At 41.5% G+C, this 15,094-nt stretch overlaps 1 protein-coding gene across 4 annotated transcripts in view; it reads right to left on the reverse strand.

The window, feature by feature from the left end:
- LOC149140123 (uncharacterized) overlaps window positions 1–15,094 on the reverse strand; it is a 184,420-nt gene that overhangs the window by 64,529 nt on the left and 104,797 nt on the right. The window lies entirely within an intron of this gene.

Genomic DNA, 15,094 nt, shown 5'->3' on the forward strand with positions numbered 1-15,094 from the left:
CAAGGCTTTGACTTATCCAAGAAATCAACCAACCAAGAACCGATATGCCAATGATAAAAAGTCAAATCTGGTCAACTGTCAAAGTCTGCAATCTGTCCAAGTCAAGAGCAGTCAAAGTGTGCCCTAACCAGTGCACAAAGCCAATGGTCAACTCCTCCAATCAGCTCAGTCAAATCAGAAATAAATGTGGCCTTAAGTGCTGGTCAAAGCTAGCCCAAAACAGTCAAACTCGGTCAAATGAGAGAGAAACTCTGCAGTCAAAGTCTGCAATTTATCCCTGCAGTCAACTCAAGTCAAACAGCCCAGAACCTCTCAGTTTTTATGCCAATAAACTCAGCCTGCCACAACAGAAAAATCCTCCAAGAGATTGAAGTCAAAGCTTGCTCCAAACAGGTGGTCAATGCTAGTCAAAGTGCAGATCAACTTCATATTTTCAACCTCCTACAATTGTCCTTCCTCCTACTCGCACGTGTGAAGAGAAACCCTGCAACTTCAGATTGTACAAACCAAATAGAGAAGAGAAGAGATGCTTGATGTGATGTCCCCAAATGAGGCTCCTTGACTTGTATTTATAGGCGTTGGAGGAGGGCTAATTAGCCTCTTCGACCGACTTTAACAATTTGTGTACCTATGGGCTTGACTTCAAAAATACACTTTCCATGTCCAAATTCAGTGCTTCCAAGGTCAATTTTGGTCCTCTCGGAAAGAGGAATCAACTCCAATGATTGGAATATGTCATTGAGCTGCCAAATTAACACTCCCTCTCAACTAGGGAGAAATTCCAACTGTATCATGTGATCATCGCAAATATCAAATCATGTTTCATCTCTGATCATCTCGGCTCAACTCTATTTGTTGATTCATTCTCGAATCTAAAAAAGAAGAATCATAGGGGAGCTACAACGACCACCTTACATTGAGCAATAGGCAAGATACAACTTACCGAGCAAGGATCACAACCATCCCATTATGCAACCAATGGGCAAGATACCATTTGTTATAAGAGGTAAGGATCACATCCATCCTATTGCATATCGATCTTCCCAACAATGACCCTTAAGAGTCATGTGGTAGAATACCTGCATCATAGTCTGAGCTTGGGTGAGATATCTAACTTATCAAAGGTAAGGATCACACGCCCCAAGCCTCCTCAACCCATTGGCCAAATGGGGAGGGACAATCCCAACAAGCAAAACTTGTGGGTATGATGCAAACTGGGGTATACTCTGCTAATCCTGATAAGGGGAGATACCTGTCTTGTCATGAAAAGACAAGGATCACACACACCCTACAAAGACAATAGGGGAGATGCCTAACCTACTACAAGAGTAGGGATCACGCACACCTATTGTCCAGAGATCCCTCAACGCCAAGAGCCCTAAATGCTCCATTCCCACCTTGGGAGCTCTACCAAGGGGTAAGAGCTATGCTCATTGTTCTCGATCAGCAAAGACCCTTATCTGGAGGGGTCACATCCATCAGTCCAAGCTGCTCTTTGATGACCAAGAACTTCCCTTTCGGCAAAGCCTTGGTGAGAATATATGTTATTTGCTCCTTTGTCAATATGTGATGGAGTCTCACGACTCCTCTCTGCACCATGCCTCAAATGTAATGATACTTGATCCCTATATGATTGGGCTTGTCATGAAATACGGGATTCTCCGCCAATCAGATCCCACTTTTGTTGTCGTAATATATCACTATAGTGTCCAAGACATGCTTAAATAGCTCTCCAAAGAGCTTCCTCAACCAAACTGCCTCACAACTAGCCATGCTAGCAGCAATATACTCTGCCTCGGCTATACTCAAAGCTACAGACTTTTGTTTCCTGCTCATCTAAGATTTCATGGCAGATCCAAGGCTAAAACAACATCCATAAGTGTTCTTCCTATCAACAATGTTTCCTGCCCAATCAGTATCGCTATATCCCTGCAGTCAAACATCTCTGATAGAATATTTCAAACCAAGGTTAATAGTCCTGTTTACTTGTTGCCAGTCACACACACCTAACAGTTAGTGAGAAAAGCCCTTAACCCCACAAGGTGTGGTTGGTGGCAATACTAAAAGATGGGGTTGTCACATATTCCCAACTCTCTCCGTTTAAGCTTTCTCCTAGGTAAGCTAAGGGGGATGGTCTCTAAATGTAAAACTAAGTTAGAAGGTTTCTAGGAGATGTCAAATTTGTATTACATGAGATTTGTGAACAAATATATAATGAGCAATATGAAATAAAATGAACTTTAATAACCATCAACACATGAATTAAAGATTAGCATATATAAAACCAGTGCCTTCAATATTGCTTTAAAAATAAATAATACTTGCTCAAGAAAAATGAAGTGTTTCAAATTGAAACACATGTAACCTTGTCAATTAAACAAAAGATGTTAGCAAGATATGATATTAATGCAAGATAAAAATATTCTTTCAAGAAATGCTTTCAAAATATATGATCATTCACCAATTCAAAGCATGTAAGGAAGCAATATGGAAATGACTTGCAAAGGAAACCAGTTAGAACCTTACTTGCATAAAAATAAATAAGATGATACTTGTCTAAATAAAGTATTCAATTCAAAACATATTCATCAATGACAAGTACATAGATAATTTGCAAATACCCTCAAGGGTTAGCTCAATTGGTCAAGTTCTCGTTGCTAAGTACCTCGCTAGTTGGGAGGTCACGGGGTCAAATATCCTCGACGCCCTTCAGGTTAGGCCTTGCTTGTTTGGCTGGCATGTAGATTCCCTCAGCTTGATCTGTCTGGATTTTTCCCATGGATGTAGTGGCAACCCAGTGTCTGTGAACCACCCTTTAAAAAAAATGGATAATTTGCAAGTAAAATAGTAAAATGTGTTAGCATGAAATGCACCTAAACTAAAATTTGATGCAATTATCTTGGTTACTTTTAATCTAAATGCCTAGTCTAGATGTGACATTTCTTCCGACTATTTTGAAACAAGTCCCTTATGTAAGTTGTGGAAGGGATCCAAAGAAAGACAGTCGAAGCTATATTAACGATAACTTTCTTGGATTATCCAACACACCTGATGCCTTCGGCGTTGCAAAGACTCTGGCTCTGACGACTGCAAGGTCACTGTGTTAACCACATAAAAGGGTCTATGTCCCTCAATTTGATGAAAGAAAGGGGTTCCTAAGAAACATTTGTCAACCAAGCTTATGCTTGGAGGTAAATTAAGTTAAAAATGCAACTATATTAAAATGTCTAATATGTTATGCAAGTAACTTTACAAATTCTTTGCAAAAATGGAAATGCTTCAAATAATAGAAATATGTTCAACAAGATAACTTGGATAATTGCTCAAAATAATGCAAGATACATATGTTAATTTTAAGAATGTTCTATGCTTAGGGCATTTTACTTCAATTTTCACAGTTAGCTCCATATCTTATCCAAATTATCTATCACATCAGCATTAAAGTAAACTGCAAATAGAACATAAACATAAATCGCAGAAGATAAGCCAAGACAAGAGGACACAAGATGTGGCGCTAGCCAGGGACAAACCCCAATATGGGGAAACCCTTGATCAATTCTTCTTATATGTTCTTCAATAGTTCAGCAAAGAGAGAGAGAGGGATAGTACGAGCATAGATCATCTCTAAGAAGATGATACATGAGATCAGTTAAAAACATGTTCCTTCAACTAATTCTCCAAGGTGACTCCTTCACCTATCGTTGTGCTGCATTTTGTCATCATGTTGCACCTCACCGCGCTGCACCATGTTGCACCCATCATCACTATGCTGCATCTCATCACGCTTCATTAATCATGACTGTACCCATCACTGTACTGTAGTATCTGGCATTGTTGCACCATGTTTCCATCCTGACCTATTTGTTGGCTGCACCTTGCTTTCTTGTTGTCCCTTGCTTGCTTGTTGTCCTTAGCATGCTTGTTGTTGCATGCTAGTTGTCCCTTGCATGCTAGTTGTAACATTGCATGCTTGGTGTATTTGCTGCTAAGTACCATACAACTGTCCCAATGTTAGTTAGTTGTCCCTTGCACGCTGCTCTCCTTCGGAGACAGATACTCTGGTTGTTTCGGCAGTTCCCGGCAGTTCTGGCAGTTCCGGCTGTTTCTGGCAATTCCGACAGTTCCAGTTGTTCCCGGCAATTCCGGCTTTTCCGGCAGTTCCGGCTTTTCTGGTAGTTCCGTCATTTCTGGCTTTTCCGGCTTTTCTGGCAGTTCTGGCTTTTCCAGCATTTCCAACTTTTCCGACATTTCCAGCAGTTCCGGCTTTTCCAGCAGTTCTGTCTTTTCCGACAGTTCTAGCTTTTTCGGCATTTCCGGCTTTTCCGGCATTTCCGGCTTTTCCGGCAGTTCCGTCTTTTCCGGCAGTTCTAGCTTTTTTGGCAGTTTCGACAATTCCGGCTTTTCCAGCTTTTTCGGTAGTTCCGGCTTTTCCGGTAGTTCCGGCTTTTCCAGCAGTTCCATCTTTTCCGGCTTTTTTGGCAGTTCCGGCATTTCCGGCAGCTCTGGCAGTTTCAGCTTTTCCGGCAATTCCGACTTTTCCGGCAGTTCCGGCTTTTCCGGCTTTTCTGGCAATTCCGGCTTTCTGCCCTCTAGATCAGGGCAATGTTATTCCTTAGGATCTCTCCTCTTATAACGCAAATAAATTCATAACTCCATGAATACTTATCGGAATCTGATGATCTTTAGATCAATCCTACACCTCTCGATGAGAGGGATCCAAGAGAAATATCAGTGGCCATAAATAAGATGACCCACATGGAGTTTGGCCCTAGTTTCCAATTTTAACACTTCCTCTCAACTAGGGAGAACTCCATCCGTTGATCCATATGTCCGACTGTACTATCTCTGCCATCACTGCCCTGCACTGCTCTGCTCCGCTCTGATCTGCTGAGCTCTGCTCTACTCTAATCTGCTGAGCTCTGCTCTGCTCTGCTAAGCTCTGCCCTGCTCTGCTCTGCTGAACCATGAAGAAGAATTGATCGAGAATGTCTTATACCATTCTCTACTGACCCGAAGTCAGTTTCATCTGAAGAGAGTGTGTCACATCACTCTTACTGACCCGAAGTCAGTTTTATTGATCCCAGATCAATATCACAAGAAAGTGTCTCAAACCACTCATACTAATCCTAGATCAATGTCACAAGAGAGTGTCTCAAACCACTCATACTGATCCCAGATCAGTTTTATTGATCCTAGATCAATGTTGCAAGAGAGTGTCTCAAACCACTCATACTGATCCCAGATCAATATCACAAGAGAGTGTCTCAAACCACTCATACTGATCCCAGATCAATGGAGGTCATCCTAGCATAGGGAGTACGGTAGATACTGCGATGCGTCCATCGATAGTACTACTATGGTCCCCATCCTCATTTCCCTGCTCATTGATCAGATGAGAGGTACTTCCCATGAGCCCCAGACTGCATGGGTAGGATGCCTCGACAGGAGAACTAATCATCCTGTCGACAGGAGAATGAATCATCCTGTCAGTGGATGCCACGAAGAACTAATCATCCTGTTCCACAGTCGCCACGGAGAACAAATCATCCTGGCCCACAGGAGAATTAATCATCCTGTTTCATAGTCGCCATGGAGAACAAATCGTCCTAGCCCACAGGAGAACTAATCATCTTGTTCCACAGTTGCCACAGGAGAACTAATCATCCCGGCCCACAGGAAAACTAATCATTCTGTTCCACAGTTGCCACGGGAGAACTAATCATCCCGGCCCACAGAAGAACTAATCATGTTCATAGCGCACCACCAGGGGAGGGTGAGTCGCAGAGCTCAATGCATGCAACATGCAGGACCCTTATGAGAAGGTCTCTCAACGACTCCAAGTCATTTGGGAAAGTCACAGATTTGACCTTTCCCTGGGGCTCTGACAAAATGTCTGCGACCTGTACATCAGTCTCAATGCGATGGAGCCTCCTCACTCATCGACTTACCATATCGTAGATAAGGCAGTATCTGATGTCTATCTGCTGGAGCAATCATCGAATACGAGATTCCTCAATAATCGAATCCCCCCTCTCGTTGTCACAGAGAATCACAGTGGTATTCATCATGTGTACAAACAGCTCACTTAAGAGCTTCTGCAACCATGCAGCTTCACACGAGATCACACTCGTAGCTATGTATTCTGTCTCGGCGGTGCTTATAGCAACCGACTTCTGCTTCCTACTCATCCATGATATCGAAGCAGAATCCAAAGAGAACCAGCACTGAAAAGTGCTCTAGTGATCCTCCACGCTGCCTGCCCAGTCAGCATTCGAATAATCATGCAGTTTCATATTTCCAGCAGTGTATCTCAATCCATGAGAGATTGTGCCCCGAAGATATCTCAGAAGATTCTTGGCACCAATACAGTGAGGCTCAACCAAATATGAGCTCACCATGCTAACTGCAAAACATATGTCCGGACGGAAGTTCACCAAGAACATCAACGTGAATGAGTTTATGAAACTTAGAGGCATTTCCCAAATCTGGTCCGACATCACTACCATATAACTTCTAAAAGTTAAGATCCTCGAGGTAGTCACAAGCTTGCACTTTATCATTCCACATCCGGAATCCAACTCCCTCTTACTTCTGCAAATGAGAGGGTTTACACCTGTCAGAAATAAGTCGTCCTCATAAGGTGCCAATATGAGAGGTCTATCATTCACAATCGTCGGGTAATGGTTTGGATCAGTTTCACTCCTAGTGAATCTCAGCTTCATCAGACAGCTATCAATCCTCTCATACTACGCCCGAGGTGTTTTGCTTCAAGCCATAGAGGGCTTTCTTCCACCTGTATACATGAGATTCCCGATCATGAATCTCAAACTCCTCGGGTTGTTCCAAACCTGTGGACCTGCTGCATGAGGGGAATGGTCCCCTTATAAGATTTTCCTTCAGTACATCTCAGACATGTACCTTCATTCTCTACTTGAATTCAGACATCCCTATCACCATTTGACTCACATCAGGTAGGGCCCCATAGGTAGACCTCCAGTGTTATAGATGCGATATGTCAATTGACATGATCCCCAATGGACCATCCTACAACTTGATACAAATTGCCAACCCTGAACCCATGAGGAAAAGCATCTTTGAAAATTATATTTTTTAACACGTACCTTTCCATCGATGAATGCCAACCTGAAACCTTTGACTTCCATTTCCAAGATGTACACCAGGTTCTTCTTGCGATTAGGTACATAAAAGAGATTCTGTAAATGAATCAAGTTACCCTTATTCAATTGAGAGTTAACATTCCCTACACCCTTTCCGGGATAGGCGGCATCGGCTCCAAGTATAATCCCACGATTGTTTCCATCTCTACCAAATTATAGAGTGCACCCATCTATCTGATGAAGTGCCTTGAAGCACTACAATCTATAAGCTAGATTCCCAAAGAATCTAAAGGAGAGGGCTAATACAAGGTAACGCTTCTTTATCTTATCAGAAACAACATTTGATTCTTCATACCTGGGGTTCCTTGCTTTCTATGAAGAGTCGGCCATTTCCTTGATAACCTGCATTACCTGTCATTCCTTTGATCATTGAAGATGTCCCTGGAATGATTGTTATCATCATCAAGTGTTGTGTCCCTGCCATTCGGACACTCCTTCGCATAATGGTTGAACTAGTTATCTGCCTTTCCTTCCACGCTGAGATCCAGTCTTCCAATGAAGTGATCTTTAGGTAGGCCATATTCTGCTGCACCATTTTGATAATATTCTCTGCTTTGACTTCACCCTTGGTGAATTTGAAGAGGAATGAGGGATCCACTGATCCTTTTGTCCTTTCCCCACTGTCTTCGGTGATTGCTCTTTCACTCCTGCTTGGGCATTGTCTTCACCTCAGCTCTGATACCATGTTAATTTTAGGTATGTTCTATGCTTAGAGCAATTTATTTCAATTTTCAGTTAGTTCCATATATTTTCCAGATTATCAATCACATCAGCATTAAAGTAAACTGCAGATAGAACATAAACATAAATCGCAGAAGACAAGCCAAGACAAGAGGACACAAGATGTGGCGCTAGCCAGGGACAAACCCCAATGTGGGGAAACCCTTGATCAATTCTTCTTATATGTTCTTCAATAGTTCAGCAAAGAAAGAGAGAGAGATAGTACGTTTACAACAGAAGTCAACACTTTGACTTATCTAGATAAAAACATAAATCATCTCTAAGAAGATGATACATGAGATCAGTTGAAGACATGTTGCTTCAACTAATTCTCCAAGGTGACTCCTTCACCTATCGTTGTGCTGCATTTCGTCATCCGCTGCACCTCACCGCGTTGCACCATGCTACATCCATCATCACTATGCTGAATCTCATCACGCTTCATTAATCATGACTGTACCCATCACTGTACTGCATTATGTGCCATTACTGCACCATGTTTCCATCCTGACCTATGTGTTGGCTACACCTTGCTTTCTTGTTGTCCCTTGCTTGCTTGTTGTCCTTAGCATGCTTGTTGTTGCATGCTAGTTGTCCCTTGCATGCTAGCTGTAAGTTGTAACATTGCATGCTTGGTGTATTTGCTGTTAAGTGCCATACAATTGTCCCAATGTTAGTTAGTTGTCCCTTGCATGCTGCTCTCCTTCAGAGACAGATGCTCCGGGGCTGTTTCGGCAGTTCCCGGCAATTCTGGCAGTTCCGGCTCTTCCCGGCAGTTCCAGTTGTTCCCGACAGTCCCGGCAGTTGCGGAGTTTCCGGCTTTTTTGGCAGTTCCGGCTTTTCCGACATTTCCGGCTTTTCCGACTTTTCCAGCAGTTCCAGTGTTTCCGTCTTTTCTGGCAGTTTCGTCTTTTCCAGCAGTTACGGCTTTTCCGGCTTTTCTGGCAGTTCCAGCTTTTCCGACATTTCCGGTTTTTCCGGCAGTTTCGGCTTTTCCGGTTTTTCCAGCAGTTCCGTCTTTTCCAGTTGTTCCAGCTTTTCCGGTAGTTTCAGCTTTTCCGGCAGTTCCAGCGTTTCCAGCTTTTCTGGTAATTCCCACTTTTCCGGCATTTCCGGCTTTTCTGGCAGTTCCGACAGTTCCAACTTTTCCGACTTTTCCGGCTTTTCCGGCAGTTCCGACAGTTCCAACTTTTCCGACTTTTCCGGCATTTCTGACTTTTCCCACAGTTCCGGCAATTCCGGACTTTTCGGCTTTTCCCGCAGTACCGGCTTTTCCGGCATTTCCGACAGTTCCAGCTTTTCCGACTTCTCCAGCAGTTCCGGCTTTTTCCGGTAGTTCCGACTTTCTGCCCTCTGAATCAAGGCAACGTTATTCCTTATGATCTCTCCTCCTACTAAAACCCAAAAGACAAGTAGAAAGAGGAAGAGATCCCAAGTGTGTTGAAATGACTTGAAGGCCACCTCTATTTATACTAAAACGCAGTGTTGAAAATATTGATATCAGCAGAATATCGATGAGGGTCCAGAAAATATCTTATTGGCAAAAATATCAGCAAAATATCGGCGAGCATAAAAAAAATGCATAATATATTCATTTTTTTCAGATTTCTAAACATATAAAGCAATAACAACATGAACTAAACACATTGGCACATAAATATGAAGAAGGCACTGATATATATGATGTCAAATAGAAATGATACATCAAACTTCAAAGGCAATACCAAATCCTATTGATCCCTGATAATTGTCCAATCAAGGACTCAAACAAAATAACATCACATATCCTGCTAATCCCTGATAATTGTCCAATCAAGGACTCAAACAAAATAACATCACATATATAAAACTTTAAAAGTATTTCATCACCATGGGTTATAAACTTATATGTAGCAAAAGTTGCAAAACAAATAAAACTACCAGCTATTTATCTGAGACCATTGGCCTCTCCCTAGCAACTTTCTTTCTGTCTTGTTCAGCAATTGCTTCAAGAGCTTTTGTATAACCTCTACACTAGAAACCATACAAGGCATTACATCTGCACCATGTGCAGAGAGTCTAGCCAGATGGTATTTCAATCGTGTAACCCTCCTGACATCTTGGTCCCACACAATTTGCATGATATATATGCCTGATTTGCCCCACCAACAGCCTTCCCATACTCCCAAAATGGGTCCAAGGCTTTTGGCATATTTGACATTTGTGGTGAACTAATTCAAACCTAGGGCACAAAAAAAAACAAAAAATTGGCATTAACCCCCCAACACAAAAAATAATAAGTAATAACCACCTCATTTAAAAAAAATTACTACATTATTTGCATTTTGCAATGTGAATGAAAAATGGCAATAAGAGGGTGCATAAGAAAGTTGAAAAAAAAATGAAGCTTGCTGTCCAAATATGGAGAAAACCCTTGCATTGGCTCATAGGCATGAAAATCATAGCAAATGGAAAAAAAACAAAGAAACAAAATGTTGGTAGGCAAAGAGGCAAGCAAGCATAACCTTAAATCTATGAAAAAATCATTAACATAGGGGTTTTTAAGAACATACATGTTAATAGAAGAAATGAAGTTTGTCTCACTATTCTTCAATCTTTGATCAACAAAAAAATCTTAGTTGGTGGTGATAATCGTTGTTTGATCCTCAAACCCTCCTTGACAACCACCACAAAACTCTTCCCCTTCCTTCTACAACACTCAGAAACAAAAATGAAGAAAAAAAACGATTTTTCCTTTTTCTAGCCACGGCAAAACACCCCCGGCGATATTTTATATCGTATCGCGATATTTTGCCGAGATATCACCGATATCTCGGAAATATCGCGATATTTCCGATATTCAGTGATATATCGCCGATGTTATCTTCACTGCTAAAACATTGAGCACATGTGGGGTTTATTTGGTTGCTTGTCGACCTTGACGAATTGTCATATAACGCAAATAAATTCATAACTCCATGAATACTTATCGGAATCGGATGATCTTTAGATCAATCCTACACCTCTCGATGAGAGGGATCCAAGAAAAATATCAGCGGCCATAAATAAGATGACCCACATGGAGTTTGGCCCTAGTTGCCAGTTTTAACAACATAAGCCTCATAAACATATAAGATTGTAAATTGAAAATAATTGCTTTGACAAATGATAAACGAATAACCAACTAAAGCAATGAAGCTTGAAATTTATATGCTTGCAAAATGAACAAATAACTTAAAATAAATGAGCGTGTAAACAATGAGCCTATTGTAAAGCCAAAATAAAGCAAATTGTTAAACTAAATAAATAAAATTTGCTATTTGAAATGAGATGTTTTGCACAAAATAAAATAAATTGCTCCAAAAGTAAAATTCAAAATTGTACTTTAAAGCAAAACTTGAAGTGCCAAAGCATAAAATGGAAATAAGTAGCAAAAGCAAATTCAGAAAATTAGATTGTGAAAGTGAGGTTGTGTTAATTTTAAGGCATGCAAGATGAAAATTAAGAAAATAAGTGCAACATCAAAGTTCAAACCACCCACATGTTCCTCCTTTTGAAAAAAAGAGAAAATGATGCCTTGGGTGAAAACCCAAGCTCTCACAAGAAAAACTAAACTTTTATTAGATGTTACAAGATGAGGAACCTTCCAAGAGGTCTCAAGTAAAACTTCAAGAGGAATCTTTACAATGTATAAGGCTTCTCAAGCTCTAGATCTCCTTCTTGAAAGTCAAATTCAGAAAATGAAGAAAGTACAATGAGAAAGCTCTCAAGATTGAAGAAGCTAAGTGTTTCTTGATGCCCCAAGGCTTGGCCTCCAAAGGTGAATGAAATGTTGCACAAGACAAGAAGTGAATCCTCCTCAAATGCCCACGGCCTTGCCAAATAGCAGTCCTCCTCTTTGTCCACTGCCTAAAAAAAAATCGACTTTGAAAGGAGTTGAGAAGTTCTACAAGAAAAATGTTAGTGTGATCCTTCCTTGATGCTCTTATCACCAACACTCTACCTATGGGTTGTAAGATCAAGAGACAAATTAGTGTAGAGAGAATATGAAAACAACTAAATAAAATACAAATAATATACAAGAAACCAATTCAAGTGATGAGATTGAACCACATCACTTCGTTTGGCTTAGAAAAACTCTCAAATCGCTAATATAAATCAACGAAAAACTATTTTAAAAGATATAATTTTTTAAATGGATTGCATGCATATAAACTGTGTCCAAACGAATCCCTGCAAGACACTTTTTTCGTAAGATAAACTATGGCAATCCAAATAACAAATGAGAGTTTCTTTGAAGGTGCTTCAAGAGTGGGTTGGTCTTCCAAAGACTTCCACTAACGCTTGATCCAAAAAAAAAAAATATTCTACAATACTCAAGTCACACATTAATCCATATAAATTTAGATAAACAAATAGTGAATTGAAACTTCTAGAAATTTATTTGAAAATAAACTAGAACTTTCAATATCTAAAGCCTACTTTCAAATCAAATGTTAACACGAGATAGCTTTGCACTAGCAAGTTTACAAGAATATATGGAAAATGAGATAACTCAAAGCATATAAAAGATTATACCAATAACTCACAATGCACCATGCTTTAAAGGAAGAACACCCATGAATAGACCTCCAAAGTCTTTTTATTGATATTCTTGAAAAGTGTACAAAGTAACAGCGCTTCCGCAAGCACAATAGCTAGTAAAACAATGGATACAAAGTGAGATCACAAAGCTCTAGTATATAGAGAGGCTTGGGAGCCAACCCCAAGGGAAATGGTGACAATCCCAATGTTCCTTCATGCAAATTCAAATTTCCCAAGTGGCATCAAGAACCCTCAAGCAAAATCAAATTCCCTGATGAAATGACAAGTGTAGAAGGGTAGGGACCCATGTGAAGACAATTTCCCACAAAAATCTCCACCAAATATTCTTCCAAATCCTCTGACATGTGCATTAACTTCACAAATTCAAATTTCCAAGTAAACAGCTTCCTCATTTAATGCTAGAAATTTGATTTCCTTGAGTGGGCCATGTATTTATGATGCAAGGTACCAAATCATCCTCCACTTGTCCTTTGACTCGTTCTTTTGACCAAAGATAATTTCCAAGTCATTTCTGTGTCATTTTGTCACATGGAACTATTTATTTTCTCCATTTATTTAATTGTTGGGCTAATGTATTGCCACATTTTCCACAAAACTACATTAATGGACATTATTTTCAAGACCCAAGACATGATTGACGTAGTTCCCAAGACGAGGGCCCCTATACCCACCAAATCATTGGCTCCTCAAGGGAGCAGAGACACTTGTCTGCCTCAGAGGTAGGTAGGACGTGGCCAGTTGGATGATGAGATTATAAGGGACCTCCAAAGGAGGAAGCTATGTTTCACGTGCCAAGAACCTTATGCACCAAGGGCAAGGCCCATTACATCAAGGTGTACTCAGATAGTGAGACAGAGCAGGAAGTTGAGCAGGAGACAGACTAGGGAGATGGGGGACCACATTTTGCAGGAGAAGCGCCACCACCTCAAGGAGGAGGACTATTCATCCCATCTAGGGGCGTTCTAGCTTCGCATCGAGGAGTTCCGAAGCACTTCACACTTCGGATCCGAGGCACGTCGCATCGAGGAGTTCCGAAGTACTTCACACTTCGGATCAGAGGCACAGTGCATGGGCAGCGTGTGTCAGTACTAGTGGACAGTGGGGTACCGACAACTTTATCAATGCCTAAATGGTGGAGCGGAGGGGGATACACACAGAGACATTGGAGGGGTTCTCAGTGCTGGCGCCAGAAGACCAGACGATATAGTGCACGAAATATGTTCCCAGCCAGACTCTAACCATGGGAAACTATTATGTCACTAACCATTTCTTTGATGTTGATGTTCCAGACTCTAACCATGGGAAACTATTATGTCACGTGGTGATGGGTGTCCAGTGGTTATACTCATTGTGGCGGGTCACCACCGACTAGCAGAGGTTAGAGATGGAATTCATGGGCCCAAATGGGAATTTGGTAGTGCTAGGGGTATGCACTCCTACCCACGCCAGACAGTTCCGCTCACAGGATGGAGGTTGACTTGCGGCGTGGGGATATAGAGTGGGAAGTGGAGCTGAGGATTTCAGAGATAGGGACTCAGGAGCGACCGGTACATCGAGACATCCTTGTAGTGCTAGAGAGGCATCAAGTAGTTTTTGGGGAGATTCCTCCAGGTAGACCACCAAATCGAGAGTTCAAGCAGACCATTGAGTTGGAGGAGGGAGTTCATGCTATTATCACTACCCGTATAGGCACCCCAAGGCCTACTAGGACGAGATTGAGAAAGCCATCCAAGATTTGTTGGAGTTGGGGCATATCAAGCCTAGTACTAGTGCTTTTTACTTCATCAGTGGTACTGGTGAAGAAAAAGGATGGGTCCCTTCATATGTGCATCAACTACCGAGCCCTGAACAAGAAGACACTGAAGAACCGGTACCCCATACATCGAATAGACGAGCTGATGAATGAGCTTAGAGGAGCCAAGTACTTTTCTAAGATAGACTTGCATTTGGCGTACCATCAAATCCAGGTGTGTGAGAAGGATATTCCGAAGAAGACATTCAGATGCCAATATGAGTTTTTGGTGATGACTTTCGGACTCATCAATGCCCCCACCACATTTCAATCTTGCATAAACCACGTGTTCCGCAAGCATCTACACAAGTTGGTCTTGGTTTTCTTTGATGACATACTTATCTACATCAAGACATGGGAGGAGCACCTACGACACTTGGAACAGGTCTTAACCATCCTAGAAGAGCAGCAATTCTATGTCAAGATGTCCAAGTGCGAATTTGGGTTGACCGACATGTTGTACTTGGGGCATATGATAGGGGAGGGGGGCATATGATAGGGGAGGATGGAGTCAAAGTACATCAGGAGAAGATTCGCGCCATCCTTGATTGGCCCACGCTCAGGAACGTGATAGAGCTAAGGGGCTTCCTAGGTATATGGACATATTATAGGTTCTTTGTGAGGGGAATTTCACAATTAGCCGCACCCCTTACCAACCTCACGAAGAAGGGGGGATTCAGTTGGTCAAAGATGTTGTACCTCTGAGTTGATAATGGTCAGCTATCAAGCCAGAGCATCTAAGATAATTGTTTTGGGGTTTTTGTTTTAATTTGGAGGACCAATGAATGAAACAGATATAACACTATAATGCCTAACCTTT

This window comes from Pinus tabuliformis, chromosome X, assembly GCF_031772625.1.
Source record: "Pinus tabuliformis cultivar Carrire ecotype Pingquan chromosome X, CPIR1, whole genome shotgun sequence".
Classification (NCBI taxonomy): Eukaryota; Viridiplantae; Streptophyta; class Pinopsida; order Pinales; family Pinaceae; genus Pinus; species Pinus tabuliformis.